The sequence below is a fragment of the Arvicanthis niloticus genome, chromosome 1 (genome assembly GCF_011762505.2).
Source record: "Arvicanthis niloticus isolate mArvNil1 chromosome 1, mArvNil1.pat.X, whole genome shotgun sequence".
Classification (NCBI taxonomy): Eukaryota; Metazoa; Chordata; class Mammalia; order Rodentia; family Muridae; genus Arvicanthis; species Arvicanthis niloticus.
In genome coordinates, this window is record NC_047658.1 from 66,638,432 (window position 1) to 66,656,581 (window position 18,150).

At 39.6% G+C, this 18,150-nt stretch overlaps 1 protein-coding gene across 2 annotated transcripts in view; it reads left to right on the forward strand.

Moving 5' to 3' along the window:
- The window catches only part of Gab2 (GRB2 associated binding protein 2), a 185,934-nt gene that overhangs the window by 48,947 nt on the left and 118,837 nt on the right, over window positions 1–18,150 (forward strand). Inside the window, exon 1 of one of the 2 annotated variants that reach the window (XM_076938143.1) lies at window positions 7,067–7,218. The exons of the other annotated variant lie outside the window; for it this stretch is intronic. The gene's annotated coding sequence lies outside the window, so the exon portion shown is untranslated. Of the gene's footprint in view, window positions 1–7,066; window positions 7,219–18,150 lie in introns of those variants that run through there. 2 annotated transcript variants of the gene reach the window in all.

An 18,150-nucleotide genomic window follows, 5' to 3' on the forward strand; every position in this document is an offset into this window, starting at 1 on the left:
AGGGAGTATATTAGTTATTTTCTTTTGTGGTGATAAAACACCATGATTGAGGTAAGATATAGGAAGAAGAGTTTATTTGTGGTTACAGTTCCAGAGGGCTAGAGTCCATAATGTGGCAGCAGGGTGCAGGCATGGCAACTGAAGAAGCTGAGGGCTAACATCTTGAACCAATAGCACAAAGCAGAGAGAGCTAGCTCAAAATGTCAGGAGTCTTTAAAAACTCAAAACCTACCTGCAATGACATATTTTCTCAAACAAGGCCATACTTCTACCTCACAAATAGTAAATAGTTCAATCATTTGGGGACCAAGTATTCATATGTTTGAGAGTATGAGCAGCATGTATCATTCAAACCACCACAGAGAAAATGAGTAATATATATACATATATATATATACACACACTCATATATGGCATAAAATAATATATTTAATCTCTGTACATGTTTCCCACAGTTGCTGTAACAGGTGTCAATAAATTTCTTGGCTTAAGACAATGAGTATTCATTCTTTTACATTTGCAGAAGGTTATTCTTCAAACTCAAAGTGCCCATAAGACTCTAGGGAAGACTCATCTTCAACTGCTGGTGGTTGCATCATTATAGTCTCTGCTGTTTCCTCCTCCTCTGTGTTTTCTCTGTGAATTTTTGTCTGTTTTTCCTGTCTGTCTGTGCCTCTTCTTAAGATCTTACACACGTGTGCAATCATGTGTGTGCGCGTGCGCACACACACACACACACACACCTATAGGCTTAGATTTTTCAAAACCTACTTTAATAAGGGTTCTTAAATGCTCCAACCTCCCTTCTAGCCCATCACCCACCAGAGATAGGTGAAAAGAAAGGTTAATAGGACATGGGGGTTGTGGACCTATTTAGAAATAGTTCTTTGGGGCTATTCCAAATTATTTGAGGCCTAGGCTAACTTTTATTCTCCAAAGATTGGGGGTTGTTTCTTTCAGTAAACTGGATTGTTGATAATTCTGGATCTTTATTGAAGGTCAGTTGGATTTGCTAAAAAAAAAAAAAAAAAAAAAAAAAGTCTGAGCAATAGAGTCAGTTTGGGGTCACAGTTATGGGAGACATGGAAGACATTTCTTTATTCTTTAAGATAGGCTTGTTTCCTTGTGGTGTCATCAGCATTGCAAATTTATTTATGACTTATCCTTACCCTGAGGATATAATCCTTTGGTACTCCAGATTTATAAAGGAGTCTTTGTAAGTCTGTCACTTCAAGTGAATCTTGGTTTCATCATTTCTTTCCCAAACTCCAAATGGTTATCATAGTTGTCATTAGTGTCTCTTATGTAGCATCAGTGCAAAAGATTGTTTTAGCACTTACACTCCTCTCATGATTTCTGCCTTCATTTAAGTGTTGTTACTATGGCAGAGTATTCATAATTTATACCATCTTGAACATTTTTACATGAACACTCCAGTGGCATTAACATTCCCTATATCGACCAAACAGTGCTAGCATTCACTTTCAGAGTTTCTCATCTTGCCAAACTGAAACTCTGTACCCACTGAATAGTAGCCACTTATTGCCCCATTGGCCTCAAACCTTGGTTCCCAGTCTTCACTCTGGCTCTCAAAATCTGATTACTCTTAAGTTTGCTGCACTAGTAAAGTCATACAGTATTTCTCCTTTTGTGAAATGGCTTATTTTACTTAGCATATTTTCATAGTCAGTTGTATTGTAATTTGTGTTAGAAGTTCATTTCTTTTGGTGCTTGAATAATATGAGAGAAAGGGAAACAATGCTATGTCTACCACATTGCTTTAATTTATGGCTATCCATCCATTGTTGATTGACTTTTGGGTTGTTTTCACCTGCTTTTATTCAATTTCTGTTCTCTACAGTTATCTTACATCATTGAAAATCAGCATAATAATATTTTAAATTTTAATTTTTAGGTCTGTGTTGTTTGATTTATTATTCATTAAATTGGTTTTCTTTCCTCTAGAAGGGACAATTCTGAGGTTCTGAAGTATGGAACAGTTGATGTGTATGTTTTGATTCTTTGAGCTGTGTTAAGTAATCTTCCCTTATATATAAGAAAACATTTCTAAAACCATTAAAAATCAGCACTGTTTTGTATTTGGCTTTGTTAACATAAAATTTATGCCAAACTCCCTCCTACTTTCAATTTTCTAAAGAGCCCTAGAGAAGCATTGGAAACTTGTTTCACTACTCTCTGTTGGAGGAGACTTTTTGTGATTGTTTTGTATGATCTGAACCTGTCCTTTGAAAATGTCGAGGATGTCGTGGACAATGATCTGATGCTAATGTATGGGTAGTGCAGAGGCAAGAATCCAACTGGAGTTAACCTTCTGTATTTCTCTCCGCGCTCTCTCTCTTTCCTATTGGAGTCTTTTTACATAATAGAAGGATAGGGCTGAGAGTAGGAGGATCGAGCTCCTGAGGTCATTTGGTCCAATCTCAATTCCAGTGACATTTTAGAATCAGCTGTACTGGAGCGTTGCTGTTCTTTAGGGATGAAGAAACTGAAACTTGTGAGCTGCAAATTATTTCCACACTGTCGCATAGTCACAGCAAAGACTATGCTAGACATAGGCTTTACCTATTTCAGGAGAGAATTACCCTTACTCTAAAACGTTAAGTTCACTCCTGCTCTTCAATGAATCTCCACCTTTGTGGTCTCTTATTTTGTGGTTGTGAAATATCATATCGACATTTTGTTTTTGAAAATGAGCCAGAACCTGGAGAGTTAACAAAAAATGAAACAGTGAATGGGAAGTCCTTTTCTCCCCTCCTCAACTAAAGAGCTGCTGGGCTATTTCACTTGCACCACATGTGTTCCATTACGGTATAATGATGTAATTACCAGTAATACTGCTTCTGCTTGAGTAGTGGTGGAGAAAGGCAGCATTAAGGAAAAGACTAGCCTAGTTCTCTCCTAAGAGCCCACTTCAGTCTATTAGATTGAAGATGCTGGAAGGCGAATGGCTTCAGCAGAGGAAAAGGTCAGATTTAAAAGCTTTTCTGGGCTTGGCATTTATTATTGCCTTTTTGACCTTCAGAAAAGTCCCTTGTGTGTTTGTCCTTGATTTTTGTCTTTTCCATTAATATTTGAAAGCTGTGTTGCTGGCCAGACCTAGTCTTTGGCATAGGTAGTTGTTTCTTCTGCAGTGTTGCTACTCAAGAGGACAGCCCTGATCCAGATCACCAGCTCAGTTATCTTTCCTGACTCTCTTCTAGTGTATTCTTCACACTCTTGAGTATTTTAGTTTTCAGCAACACACACACACACACACACACACACACACACACACACCCCTACCTCTCTACCTCCACAGACATAATTAGAATCACAAAATAAAAAAGATAGGGCAGCTAGTGCAAATAACTTAATCTTTCTGTAAACTTCTTTGAAAGCATGGCTCCTGCTACCTGATGGTTATGAGGAGTTATTAATGGTCTCTGGAACACAACAGACCTTCTAAATAATGTTTCTCTCATTAGAAGAGTAGCTGTCATTCTTTCAGCAATATCAAGGCCCAGACTCTAGAACACAAGCAAATTTCACTTACTTCAGTTCTCATAGTGCCAGCTTGAGGCTAGAAGCATCCAGGGCACGTAGGAACATATTAGAAATGCAGAGACTCAGGCTAAGCCTGGGCTGGTAGGTCATAAAATGTCAGGAATGAGAACCTTTAGTGTGTTTTATCTTTCTCTCTAGAGATTCAGTGACATATCAGTGTTTTTCTACTTTAGTTTCAGGTGCTGTTTGGATTCGCAAGATTCCTTATTTTAATTCAGACCTACACTCTGTAATACATAGGCCATGAATACTTATTTAAATTTTAATAAATGAAAACTAAATAAAATTAAAATTTTCCTTTCTCAGTTGTACTGGCCACACTCCAAGTGCTATGTATGTACATATATGTGCCTAGTTATAACTATACTAGATATCTCAGATAAAAACCACTGCAGCAAGTTTAGTTGAATAAAGCTGAGTTCAAATCAATAGTCCTTAAACTTTAGCATGAATTGGTTTGGCTAGATGACTTGATTTTTATTAAAATGTAGGCCTTATTTCTCATGTTTCTTATTCAGTTGGTAGAATTTAGGGCTAGAGACCTAGCCCATAAGTGATATTCATGACGGTGGTCCAGGAACCATGTACTAAGAACCATTGGTCTGAAGTAAAGAATCTTTTTGTTGTTGCTGTATTTGAGACTATATAGCTTTCACTATGTAGTCCTGGCTGTCCTAGAACTCACTATGATGTAGACTGGGTTGGCCTCAAAACTCCCAGAGACCTGCCTGCCTCTGTCTCCCAAGTACTGGGATTAAACGTGTGTACTAACATGTCCAGCTTGAAGCAAAGACTCTTGATCTGAAGCTTGTGGACCTCTCAAACTTGAATACCAAATAATACCTATGTGGGTCACAGGATACAATATATGGTTTTAATTTATTCATTAAGCATTTCAACAGGTCAGGAAAACTCAGACTCTGTTAACAAAATCTGACCAGTAGGGACTTAAATCATAAGGATATTGACACGTGTTTAATATACTAAAAGGTAACCAGTATCAAGGTGTTTGTTGTTTTATGGCTCAAGCATTTTGCTAGGAAAACCTGGTACTTTCTGACCTTCAGAAAAAACCTTATGTTTGGTTTTGAGGATTTTTTTTTTCTGTAACTAGGTGACATGTCCCTCTCTAAATCAGTCCCAGCTATGGGGAATAGAATTTACATAATTGCTTTAGACTACTTGTGTTTCAACCCTTGTAACTAGAAAAAGAGGCTACTCTCCCTTGGGAAAAAAAGAACAAAACTGTAACCTTTCTTGGTTTTGGCTTTAGCTTTTTGAAGCATCTCATGTGGCTCAGGCTGTCCTCCAGCTTGCTATATAGCTGAGGTTTCCCTCAATCTCCTGGTCCTCCTGCTACCTCCCAAGTAGTGCATTTATAGACGTATGCTACAATGACTAGCTTAAATCTAGATTCTACATCAGGAAAGACAATGGCTTTGGGTTTCTTGGTTAATGAGCCCAAAACAGGGACATCTGTCTGCAGCATTCAGCAACAGACTTACTTTTATCATGCTAGACAAGTAGAGCACAGACATATTATGCTGTGACCCTCTTCAGGGCTTTGCCTTTCCACCTTACAGTGAATTTTATAAAGCCATTCAGCTAGGGTGAGCAAGGAAGAATTTAAGAACATGATCTCGGCCTCTAGGAATCAGTATCAAGTGAATCTTAAGGCTGAACCCTCTGTGTTGAAGTCCCCCAATTCTAAAAAGTATTCTTACTTACTTCCTTTTGGCCAAGTCCTTGATGAAGTACAAGTTTTTATATTTTGATTCCATGGTCATTTTCTACTATGATCTGTTATTTTTTTTCTCTGAGAGGTCCTCTGAGAGCTAGAGATCTGGTCCTGAATCTTCAGACCAAGCACTTGGATTCTCTGCTGGACTTTTAGATCCCTGCCTCAGCATCCCTTTTCATTTCTTCCTCCTGCTATACCTTAGACTCTTTCTTTGCTAAGTAGGGAGATAAATTTTTTTAAAGGTCTAATGTTAAGACTCTTCTAGGTAGAATGGCTAATGAAGCATTGGGAGTTACTGATATCAGAAGAGAATATATAAAAAAAAGTTGAGCACATCTACATGTTTATGGAACAACACTTAAGACCTGGCCATCTATGTTTTAGCCAGAGACTCTATGGTACTGTGAGCCTAGGCTGGGAATCAACAGAATCAAGACCAAAATCCAGACTTCGTTGTTTTATTATGAGACAGTATCACTCTGGAACCCTGGCTGGCCTGGAGTTTGTTTTGTAGACCAGGCTGGCCACTAACTCAGAGGTCCAACTGCCTCAGCCTCCCAAATGGTAGGATTAAAGGGATGAAGTGTTGGGCTGTATCTTGTGCGGGCAAGCGTGTGTCCTGTTGTGTTGAATTGTGGATCCCATATCTGCCACCCCAAGGGGCTGGGGCCACGGCACAGAGAGCCAGAGGCATGGGAATTTGATTGTGTCCACTCCATGCCAGTGCTGGGCAGATGTTGGGCTGTGAGAAGCCGTAGGACTCCAAGCCAGGGGTGAAGGAACACAGTCTAGGTTCCCTCAGGGGCTGGAGCTCTTGGGTTGGGGATCCCTGGGCCAGAAGATGGCTGGAACCAACTTGTCTCAGGCCCTTGGGCTCTCAGGCACATCTGAGAGGCCTCAGAAAGGCAGAGATGGGGGTGTATAGGCTGGATCAACCCGCAGCCAAAGTGGGGAGGGGAAGAAGCTCTAGCTGCATCCCTCGGGGGTGAGACTCTTGGTCATAGTGACTTGCTTGGCTGGGTCAGCTTGCCTGCTTGAGTTGGTGGCCTCCGTGGCTGGAACAAAGACCTTCTCCATGGTTCCCCATGGCAGGCCCCAAAGAAGAAAGATAGTCCATGGTCTTAAGATATTTATTGTCATGGTGGAAAATGGATGAAACTATACCCTGTGTTCTCAGGGAAGGCCTGAGGTTAAATACCTTTTACAAGGAGGAGGGTCTAAGAAGGAATGCTTAATCGGCTACACCCTCTGGCCTTTAGGTATCTCATTAGTATGGAGATCTGTCTTGAGGCTCCATGGCCTTTAGTCATGCCCTCTACCTATGATACATGACTGATGGCCACAAACCTCTCTTTAGGAGGGGCTATAGCTATGTGAAAGGAGCCAGGGGCCCAGGAGCAAGGCCTAACTCCTACAGTCTCTGAGGTTCTCCAGGGTTCAAAGCCTGCACTCTACCAGGTACCCAGCTGCCTCTCACAGCCCACCACCCCACAGTGAGGCAGCTTGGCAGGCAAACCTTTTTTGTCTGTGTCCTCTTCTGGCCAGAGTAGGCCAGCTTTAACTTAGAGTTTGTGGGTCTATGCAAACTTTAGTATATAGAAAGGGGGAGTGTGAGGCAGAGAAGAGGGAAGCAGGGAGAGATAGAAAGACATAAACTGGCAAAATGATCTCTAAGAACCCTTCTAACACTGGCATTAGGGTTAATGTAAGAGTGCAGAAACTGTAACTAGTGAAACAGAGTTTGGTTTCCTCCTACTTTAGGCAAAATCTTGACCTGTTCTTGAGCTGTCCAGCCAACCACTGGGTACAGTACCCAATTGTTTGCAGCCAAAATCCTGCAAGTCTGCTTCCTCTAACAACTACTCTGCAGCTCCCTCCCTTCACCACCTCAGGACAGAAGAGGACTTGAAGGGGTATGTTTCAGTTCCTTGGCCCCTGTGTGTCTTCCTCTCACAGTCTTGTTAAAAATGTCTAGGGAATTGTCATTTTCCAAAGTTGCTTACCAGAAACAGTTTGGCAGAGTACATTCTAGGGAAGAAGCTTTAGTCAAATGAGCACAAAAGCATAGAACCCCATGTTGAATTCTTTGTGCATGGGAAAGAGGAGCAACAGAGCTTTAGAAACATTGTAGCTTAGGCTAAATCAGTAATTGCAATGAAACAACCCAAAATTTGCTTTAAAGAGCTTTACTCCTGACTCTCAATAACACTCAGATTATGACTGAATTCAGTGGATGCTTGTATGTATTTTAAAATTATTTTCATTTGGTATTATAATTTATAATGGGACAATGAAAAGCTGCCTCTTTTTATAATACAGATTTTAAAAAGTAAGCTTAGCTGCTGAGGGATAAACAGGCAACAGAGCAGCTCTCACAGAGAAAGTATATGAAAATGTGAAGGCTTAGGATAATTATATTTTGTTAAAAATGAAGTGCCTTTTTAAAAAGTTGAGAAACATGTTTTACTGAAAACCAGTATTTGTGGATTCTAACGTTAAAGGAGACAAGGATAAGTAGAAAGGATATCCTAGAACCCAGTCTTCTTCTGGTCTTCAGTGTTAGTCTCCCTTAGAGCCCCCTTCCCACAGTTCTCCTTTAAGGGGTACAGTGTCTGTAGTTCCATCCATATTCTCCTTGATTTTTGGCTCAACTTCAGGGGAGATAGACTACAGCTGGTCTGAAATCGGAAAACAGTGAATTTATTTAAGCTTTCAGCATGACCTATTTGCCTCTTTCCACTGCAGTGAATGAAAATACAGACAATGGAATGTTTCACAAGACAGAACGCAAAGAGAATAAGAATGAGAAGTGTGTGATATGTTTTGGCCTTTAAAAAAGAAACATTACAGACTTTTTTTTAAACCTCTGTCATCTGTGATCCATCACCCATTCAGCCAAGATATTTTGGCTTTTTGACTCTGGGAAACCAGTGGGTGGGTAATTTTGGAGAAGTTAAGAGTTAGCAAAATACCAGCAGATGCTAGAGCCAAACAAGAGAATTCTCCTTGGTCCCACACACTGAGGTATACCCTGCCTGCTACTCTTCAAGACTCCTTTGGAAAAGACTACAGAAACTGTGCATATGAGAAGATAATTCATTCCTCTCTAGAAATGACCTTGCTTGTGTCCTAGGCTGTCAGCAATGAGAAGGTCTAGGCAGTGGAGGAAATATTAGCATTATCTTTGAAGCTATCTGATCTAACTCCACATCCATCAGTAAATCCAAATCTTCCACTTTCCATCTGGGTAAAATTTTATGGATCCTTAAGCCTTTTAAGCCTATTTCTCCATTTATGCTAGACATAATAGTACTACTTCATCAAATTTGTTAGACTAAATGGCCTAGCACAGCACCAAACACATGATTGATACTCAATAAACAGAAAGTGTTCCACAGAACTGTCCATCCCCTCACAGCAGCTTTCCTACTATTGTTACATCTTTGGACAGTTTATTTCTCTTAACATTATAAACTGAGAAATGCTTATAAATGTTGAGGATAATTTACTGGCTGCAGTGTGAGTTTTATCATGCCACCAAGACACTGGAAGTTTGGTATTCCTGAATGATATGAGTATTATAGAATTGTTAGTCAAATTTATCTTATGCAGATTTCCATTTGTTCCTAAAATTAAGTCCAACCCATAACTGTGCATAGAGAATTCTGGCTCCAACAAGTAAAATGAGAAAATCAGTTTCTATCCTAAGTCACAGATCATATTGGTCTATAACATTTACATTCACATTTACAGAATAAGTAGGTCTTGAGTTTTATATTCATATACCTTGTGCTTTGTTCACTTTTTGTTTTTCTTGGAGCATCTTGCCTTTCCTTCCTGTGACTGAAGAAAGAAATATGTGACTTTCCCTATGATTAACTTAGTGTCTTAATCATACTAGGATTTATTTTTTATTGGTTATTTTATTTATTTACATTTCAAATGTTATCCCCCTTCTCAGTTTCCCCTCCACAAATCCCCTATTCCCTCTCCATCCCCCTGCTTCTATGAGGGTGTTCCCCCACCCACCCACTCTCATCTCACCACTCTAGCATTACCCTACACTGGGGCATCCAGCCTTCATAGGACCAACGGCCTCCCCTTCCATTGATGCCAGATAAGACTATCGTCTGCTACATATGCAGCTGGAGCCATGGGTCCCTCCATGTGTATTCTTTGGTTAATGATTTAGTTCCTGGGAGCTCTAGAGGATCTAGTTAGTTGGTATTGTTGTTCTTCCTATAGGGTTCCAAACCCCTACAGCTCCTTCAGTCCTTTCTCTAATTCCTCCAATGGGATTCCCTGTGCTCCAGTGGTTGGCTGCAATCATCCGTATCTTATTGGTCAGGCTCTGGCAGAACCTCTCAGGAGACAGCTGTATCAGGCTCCTGTCACCAAGAGCTTCTTGGCATCAGCAATAGTGTCTGGGTTTGGTGTCTGCAGATGGGATGGATCCCCAGGTGGGGCAGTCTCTGGATGGCCTTTCCTTCAGTCTCTGCTCTTCTTTGTCCCTTTATTTCCTTTAGACAAAAGCAATTCTGGGTTAAAATTTCTGAGATGGATGGGTAGCCACATTCCTCAACCTGGGGGCTGTGCCTATCCACTGAATATAGTCTCTACAGGTTCTCTCTCTCCTTTATTGGGTATTTCAGCTAATGTCATCCCTGTTGGCTCCTGGGAACCTCTTGATTTCGTAGTATCTGGGACTTTCTGGTGGCTACCCCCAGTTCCCCATCCCCAACTGCTACATTCTTGATATATTTGTTAAATCTTTATAGTTTCTCTTCAAGTTTTAAGACCTACAATCATTTATTTCAGGTTTTAAGTTAGATCACATTAGTTCCAACCCCTACCTCTCCTCCACCTCTCTCTTGTACATTCAGTGTGTGTGTGTGCATTTTGTCTGTGTGTTTATGTCTGTATCTGTGCCTGTGTGTACATGCATGTTCATGTATATATGGAGGTCAGAAGACAACTCTCAGGAGTTGTCTATTCTCTCTTTTTATCATGTAAGTTCTGAAGCTCAAACTCTGGTTGTTAGGCTTGGTGGCAAGTACCTTTACAAGCTAATCTTGCTGGCCCTTATCATTTCTTAATTTTAAAAAATGTTCTATAGACATCCTGTTTCCTAGCCTGATACCTTAGACACAGGCAGTCTTTCTTCATTTTCCTCAACCTTGTTTTCTTTACACAGGTTGATACATGGATGTTGTAGTAATCTATAGTGTACATACTTAGTAGTAATAATACCATCTATTTCAATCATTGTAAAATGTTAAGAATTTCTACTCTTGTCTTATTCCTCTTTCTATCCTAAACACAGTAATTGCTTTATTTCTTACTTTATTCCTTTGTATGTCTTTGAGATTTTTAGAGGCAAATATACTTTTAATTTCTATACTGGGAAGTGGGTTATTTTATTACTTTTTTCACTATTTTGCACAGTAGTATGATGGTTATCCATATATATATATACATACACACACACATATATATACACATATATATATAACTATATCTTTTTTAAAGTTCCCTAAAATGTGTTTCTAGAAATAGATATATTAATTTGGATTAATTTCTCTTTTCTTTCCTTTTTTTTCTTGCTCACTTTCTTTCTTCCTTTCTGTGTGTACATGTGAGTATGCACAAGCCAGAGGACGACATTCAGGAGCTGGTTATCACCATGATGAGGTTTTTGAGGATTGAACACTGGTCATTAGGCTTGGCAGCAAGAATTTATCTGCTGAGCCATCTCACCAACTCTAGATTAATTCCTTAAGGCTCGTGATATAAATATCGACAGGGTACTCCCCTTTACCCCTTGCCCCCAGAGACTATTCTGTTTTCAGTGAGCTGTTTCATAAAACATAGGGACTGTTACCCAAGAAGAATAAACACACTTGTCTTATGGTTTTATTGCTGTGAAAAGACACCATGACAAAGGCAACTCTTATAAAGGAAAACATTGAAGTGGGTCTGGCTTCCGGTTTCAGAGGATTGGTTCATTGTCATCATGACAGAAAGAATGGCAGCGTGCAAGCAGACATGGTGCTGAGGAAGTAGCTGAGAGTTCTGCATCTTGATCCAAAAAAGCCAGGAGGAAACTGGCTTCCATACTGGGCATAGCTTTTATTTATTTATACACACACACATACACACACACACACACACACACACACACACACACACACAAACACACAAACACACAAACATGCATGCTCAAAGTCCACCCCCACAGTGACATGCTTCCTCCAACAAGGCCACACCTACTCCAACAAGACCAACTCCTAATAGTTCTACTCCCTATGGGCAAGCATTTAAACACATGAGTCTTTCTAGGCCTTACCTGTTCAAATAACTACAACACTTCACACCTGAACCCATTAATGGACACCTTTAAATACAATTTCTGTTTGGAAAGCAAGACCTTTTTTCTAAAGCACTTCACTAACGTAGCATTGTCAGTGTTCACATCAGTGAGGGTTTGAGAGTTCCCTAGTTGAATATGGTGTACGGGCTACTGTGGAAACTGTAAAATGTCTCAATGATACAAACTCTGGCCTCAAACTGATTTTTTTCTGAATAGGATAGGATAGGATAGGATAGAATAGAATAGAATAGGAGATGAGAACTGCTATAAAGTCTTTTTGTAATATGTGCTAAGAGATATAAGTAAGACATTGAAAGGGTTAGATTAAGCAGGGTTTGCATTCCACTTACAAGATCAAGGACTGTGTATCATTGAGATGGCATTTAAGACATGTCTTGAAGGAAGAGTATAATTTTTACATAGTTGAGGAGCTGCCTGGGAGGCAGAGGTATAATAGTGAGGCTAAGCAGCCCCTAGAATGGTGTCAGTGCAGTTCAACTGAGAATATTCACTAAAGTAATAATAAGCAAGGCAAGAAAAATTCTAACTTGTTCCCCTGATTTATTTACCTGTCCCAGATGAGGATAGTAATCTCAATTTTTGCAGTACTTCATTCAAGGAGGTGGAAAAATCATTTCTTTCATTTTCAGGTATAGCCAGAATTTGTTAGGCAAATTCTCTACTCACAAGAACAAGTTACACCTGGCCTCCTCCTCCTCCTTGCACCAAGGTTAGGGGTGGGAATGGTGCTGGAAGTGGTTCTAAAGGAGGAGATTTGACACTGTGCTGATCCATCAGATGACAACTTGAACCAGCAGTTTTAAGCAGTGCTCAGAGGTAAAAGATCCTTAAAGAGAAGGATATCACTAAGGATAGGTTGGCAAAGAAAAAGTAGAGAGGTAGACCTTTGCTCTCATCATATAAAGTTGAAGAGTTTTGTGGGAAAAAAATCTGAGGATTCCGTTTTTCATCGATTTTTCTGTCTTTTAACTTTAGGGGAGTTTCTTGACTTCTCATAATAGTTGTTTGTTAACACTTACCTTTCCATCCTCAGTGCCCAAGATTTCTTTCTTCTTAGCAGCATTCAGAAATTCTCTATCTCATTGCCTATAAAATGAAGTTAAATTCCCATGTCTGGTATCTAAGATGGTCTCAGTCTAACTGGAGGCTCCAAAGTGCATTTACTATCTTACTTTTCATTTATACTTCTAACACAAGTATCCACTTCATTTATTTATGCAACAAATACTTATTGGATGCCTATTATGTATTCTTTTTTCCAGTAACTTTTTGGTATTGTATTCTAGGCCTTCATTTAGAAACTGTGCAGAAAGAGAAGAAAGGTAATAGAGTTAGTAAATGGAGAATGCCCGTGAAATTCAGTTGAGGAATCAACAAAACAATAAATATAGGTATGACAAGAAGCTTTTGTGTAGTCTCCTGGAATAACGTTGGGAAACACTAAGATGAGACACACTGGAATCTAAGTGTTGAGACTCCATTCATACATGTTGGCAAGTAGAGGTAATAAAATAAACAACTGTGATAATCCTGTGGTGGTTTGAATAAGTATGACTCCCATATAGTCGTGTGTTTGAATGCTTGGCCCATAGGGAGTGGCACTATTGGGAAGTGTGACCTTGCTGAAAGAAGTGTGTCACTGTGGGGGTGGGCTTTGAAGTCTTATATATGCTCAAGCTATGCCCAGTGTGGAAGCCAATTTCCACCTGGCTCCTTTGAATCAAGATGCAGAACTCTCAGCTACTTCCTCAGCACCATGTCTGCTTGCACGCTGCCATTCTTTCTGTCATGATGACAATGGACCAATCCTCTGAAACTGGAAGCCAGCCTCATTTTAATGTTTTCCTTTATAAGAGTTGCCTTGGTTATGGTGTCTTTTTACAGCAATAACACCCTAAGACAAGTTCCCAACTAGGGTCATCAATTCCAGGACTGATGATTGCTTCTTAAAAGGTATAAATTTATGCCAATTTTGATTCATATGGGAAAAAATGAACACCAATTTCACTGGTTACATCTAATGTTACTATTGACATCTGTCTCACAGAGCTTTTTTTTCTTTTTAAAATTATTTATTTAAATCCCAAAAGTTGTCCCCCTTCGTGGTCCCCCCGCCCCAAGTTCTTCACATAGACACCCCCTCTTCTGAGAAGGTACTCCCTGACCTGCCCACCCCCTCCTCACCCCCATAAGCATCCTTTCTCCCTGGGACATCAAGCTTCCAGGGAATTAAATGCATCCTCTCCAGCTGAGGCCAGACACGGCAGTCCTCTGTTACACATGTGCCTGGGGTCATGGATCAGCCCATGTATGCTCCTTGGTTTTTGGCCTAGTCTCTGGCAGATCTGAGGGGTCTGGTCAGTTGACACTGTTGTTCTTCCTATGGGATTGCAATTCTCCTTAGCTCCTTCAGTCCTTCCCCTGACTCCTCCCTATTGGTCCCCAATCCCAATCCAATGGTTGACTGTAAATTTCTGCATTTGTCTCAGTCAGCTGCTGGTAGAACCTCTCAGAGAACAGCCATGCCAGGCTCCTGTCTGCAAACACAACATGGCCTCAGCAATAGTGTCAGGGTTTGGTGTGCACATATGAGATGGATCCCTAGTTGGGCCAATTACTGGGTGGCCTTTCTTTCAGTCTCTGCTCTATTTTTGCCCCTGCATTTCCTTTAGACAGGAACAATTCTGGGTTAAAAATTTTAAAGATGGGTGGGTGGCCCAATGCCTCAAATGGGTGCTATGTATATCTATCTACTGGAGACGGTCTCTTTAGGCTCCATCTACCCACATTGAACATTTCTGCCAATGTCATCCCCATCTTTTTAAAATGCTGACTCCACAAAACCAATACTTAGAATGTACCATATAGGCTTGGTTCCCAATTTCTTTTTTGGTTCCCAATTCTTAAACAAGCTTTGTCCTGTCCTGCTTCCATACTTGTGCTCACCAGAGGGACAGGAAGAGAGATAATTAGAAATTAGATTAGAATTAGAAGAAGGACTGCAAGAGCTGAAGGGGCCTCATCTGGCATCAATAGGAGGGGAGGCCCTTGGTTCTGTGAAGGCTGGATGCCCCAATGTAGAGGAATGCTAGGGGGGTGAGGGAGGAGTGGTGGGTGGGAAAAGGAGTATCCTCATAGAAGCATGGTAAAGGGGTATGGGTTAGGGGGGTTGCCAAGGGAAAACCGGGAAAGGGGATAACATTTGAAATGTAAATAAATAAAATGCCCAATTTTAAACATTTTTTTAAAAAGGATTTAAATTTTAACTTAAAACTTAGCTTTACCTCTCATTCACTTTGTGACCTTGGGTAAATTTTGTACACTGGTTAAAGGCTTTGAGAAAATAATAGTAATACCTATCTTTTCTAAAATCAGTTATGTTAAGGTATAGATGTCAATTTTCATAGGAAGTACTTAGAGTGGTATCTGTCACATGTCTAATACCCCTTTCTCCTTCCTGGAAACTTCCATGTACTCTTTCTCCAGTGTCTATTAATTAAAATCCTATCTGACCTTTATTTAGCTCTTACATCACCCTTCAATAAAGCATTTTCTGTTTCCAGATGATAAAAATACAGTCTTTTCTTCACATGCTCTTTGTTTGTGGGATTTGAGACCTTTGAATAAAGAGTTCTAAGTAGTAAGGGAAATGGCACAGAAAGTATAGAAACCTAAACAAAATAGCCCTATATTTGGAAGTAGGAAACTAAATGCTAGCAAAAGGCAGGGAGCAAGCAGTATGGATAAAGGTGCCCTGTCACTCAGTATAAGGCGATTGATTGATTTTCAGCTTGGTCACTCAGTTCATATCAGTAGACCAGAGACAAAGGTTGTCCCCAATGTCTACTATTAGCTACAGAAATTGGGCATTCGCTGCTTGTATTAGGTGGGACTAGCCACTAGTCTCTTAGAGAACCTGTGTTATTAAGATCAGTACTGAATTTTATTAGAATGGGATAGTCATTCTACATGAGTCCACCAAGACCTACCTGGGTCAGCAAAATAGAAAAACACCAACAATGACATCAGTGTGGTGAACTTTGAAGGGAATAACCAAAGATGGTCAGCATAACTGCTTGCTCTTTTATTTCCAATTTCACATCTCATATGACCAAGAAACTACATTTAAAATAAGACTTCCTCTTTTAAAAATGCACTTATTCACTGTAAAGCCAGAAGGATTTGTTCACTGTCGCTGATTGTTAACATTTGTAGAATTTTGTGTAGATGGAGTAGTTTTAGAGTGGAATAAGATTGTCAAAAGGAAACAAAAGGCTTTTGCTTTCTGAATGAACTGCATTCATTTTGAGTGACAGTTTTTCTTGATCTATGAGGGGTGATTTCATGCAATTAGCTAATTGATTGAGGGAGGTGACCTATTAGCATTACATAAGGGCTGTCTGCTCTTAGGGACCCACATAAAACATCAATGCTAAGTTTTCCATGACAGCCAGAAGCGTGGCTTTTGAGCCTCGTAAGTAATGGCCAATCATAATCAAAGAAAAAGAATACATTTCCCTGGAGAGTGAGTCCTCCTAAACACCCCAGCAACTCCACAGCTCATCACTGCCACTATCATATTGGTGTTGTTTCTGCTTTATAATACTTCCGGTTTGCTCTATTATAAGGGCATAAGTGACCCTCCAAAAATAGTTTTATCTTCTAAGTGTCTTATCAGATGCTTAGTCTTTTGATGTGGCACTTGTCTAATTTAATAGAAAATAAGAGCAGACTTGAACTCATTTGTAACCATCTTGAATATCTAACTTTATACAAAAATAAAAACTTCCTGTAGGCAAATATTAAAATTTCAAATGAAATGGAAATTGTAACTGAAAAAAGGTCATAGATCAAGAAAATAGTCAGGAGATAGCTATAATTGATAATTTGACTCCCTCTGCTCCAGTCTGAGAGCCAGTAGAACTGTATTTAGTGCAATTATTACTGTTGATGCTATTAAAATGTACCCAGAATGATGTGTCATAATATGACTAGTCTGCCTAATCAAAACACAGCCATACCCTTGTCATTAAGAGACAACTATGATAGTGTGTATACTTGTTAGTGCAATAATTAAAAGTCAGGGCTTTGGATCAGTCAGATACGGGCTTGAAATCTGTTTCTGCCATATCCTTACTTTATAACCCTGAGTAAACACATGATTAGCATTTATTCAAGACCGTTTTCAGTTTATGTAACAGAAAAGCTGACACTGACAGTGGTTTAAACAGATAGCTCATTCTTCTTACATCACAAAAATTCTGTAACAGACAGTTGCTATCTTAGGTTTACCAGAATTTTAATCAAGGATGCTTAATCCACCCTCCTCCCATCCAGTATGCTAGTTTTCAGACTCATGGTACAAAGAAAACCAAAATTTCCCCTAGGAGATTTCTCCTGGTACCTTATTAACCATAACTGTGACATGTTAACGGAGATAATGGGAAAGTAAATACTCTGCCTTTCTAGACTATCTGACGAAAATAAAGTAGAAGAGGATTGTATATTGGTACTGTTATCCAGCTAACAGCTCGGTATCTGCTGCAACATTCAATTAATGTTAAATGCTTTTATGATGGTGAGGGAGACAGCACCCCTCATTGTGCTCTTTTAGAAAATTGAAGTGATGCCGCATTTAATATTTTGTATGTTATGAAGTACTTTGATTTACCCATGCAAATATTTTGATGGTAGTTATTGTTATTTTATGTTTAAAAGTTCTTTGATGATGACTCTAAAGAAGAAAGGTCACCCACAAAGAATAGCAAAGCCCAGGCCTTCATGTTGACTGGCCCAGCCCCAGATCTGTTGCTTATGCAGCTTTCTTAGACCACCCAGAACCACAGCACTGCTCATTCCACTAAACTTCTGACACATTATTTATTTCCTGCTTTATATTTTTAAAATGTACATGCCTTCTTAAAGTTCTTTGAGGAACCTTAATTGTATATCTATAATAGGATGTGCTGCATAGAACATAGGAGCTCAGAACATGTCTACTCACTGTTAGCTGGACATAATGCATAAAGGTAGGGTGTCATTACAATGATGCTTCATCTGTTATCGGTCAGGAATTTCTTTTGCTCTATCTATTTCCAACTTCTGCCTTGATCTTTTTCTCCCTAAGGGAGAAGATGAAATGCATTTTCTCATTTTTATTGTATTTCAGCTGCTTCTGAATTATTGTAACTGACTGACTTAGGTGTGGGAAGTTCACCCAACGCCTGATCCTTCACTGCCATCTCTGGCCTGCAGCAGAAAAGAAAGCCTTACAAAGTAACTTCTTCTCTGCCTTTTGCAAATTCTACCACTGTTCTGTTTCTTTTTGGAGACTTAAATGTCAAATCATGGAAAATGGGAAAATAAACCCATTGATTAAGTCTATAATAAGTTATAAATGATTATATAATCTTTCATTAAAATCAGAACTGATGCTAAGAGTAGACTGTTTTAG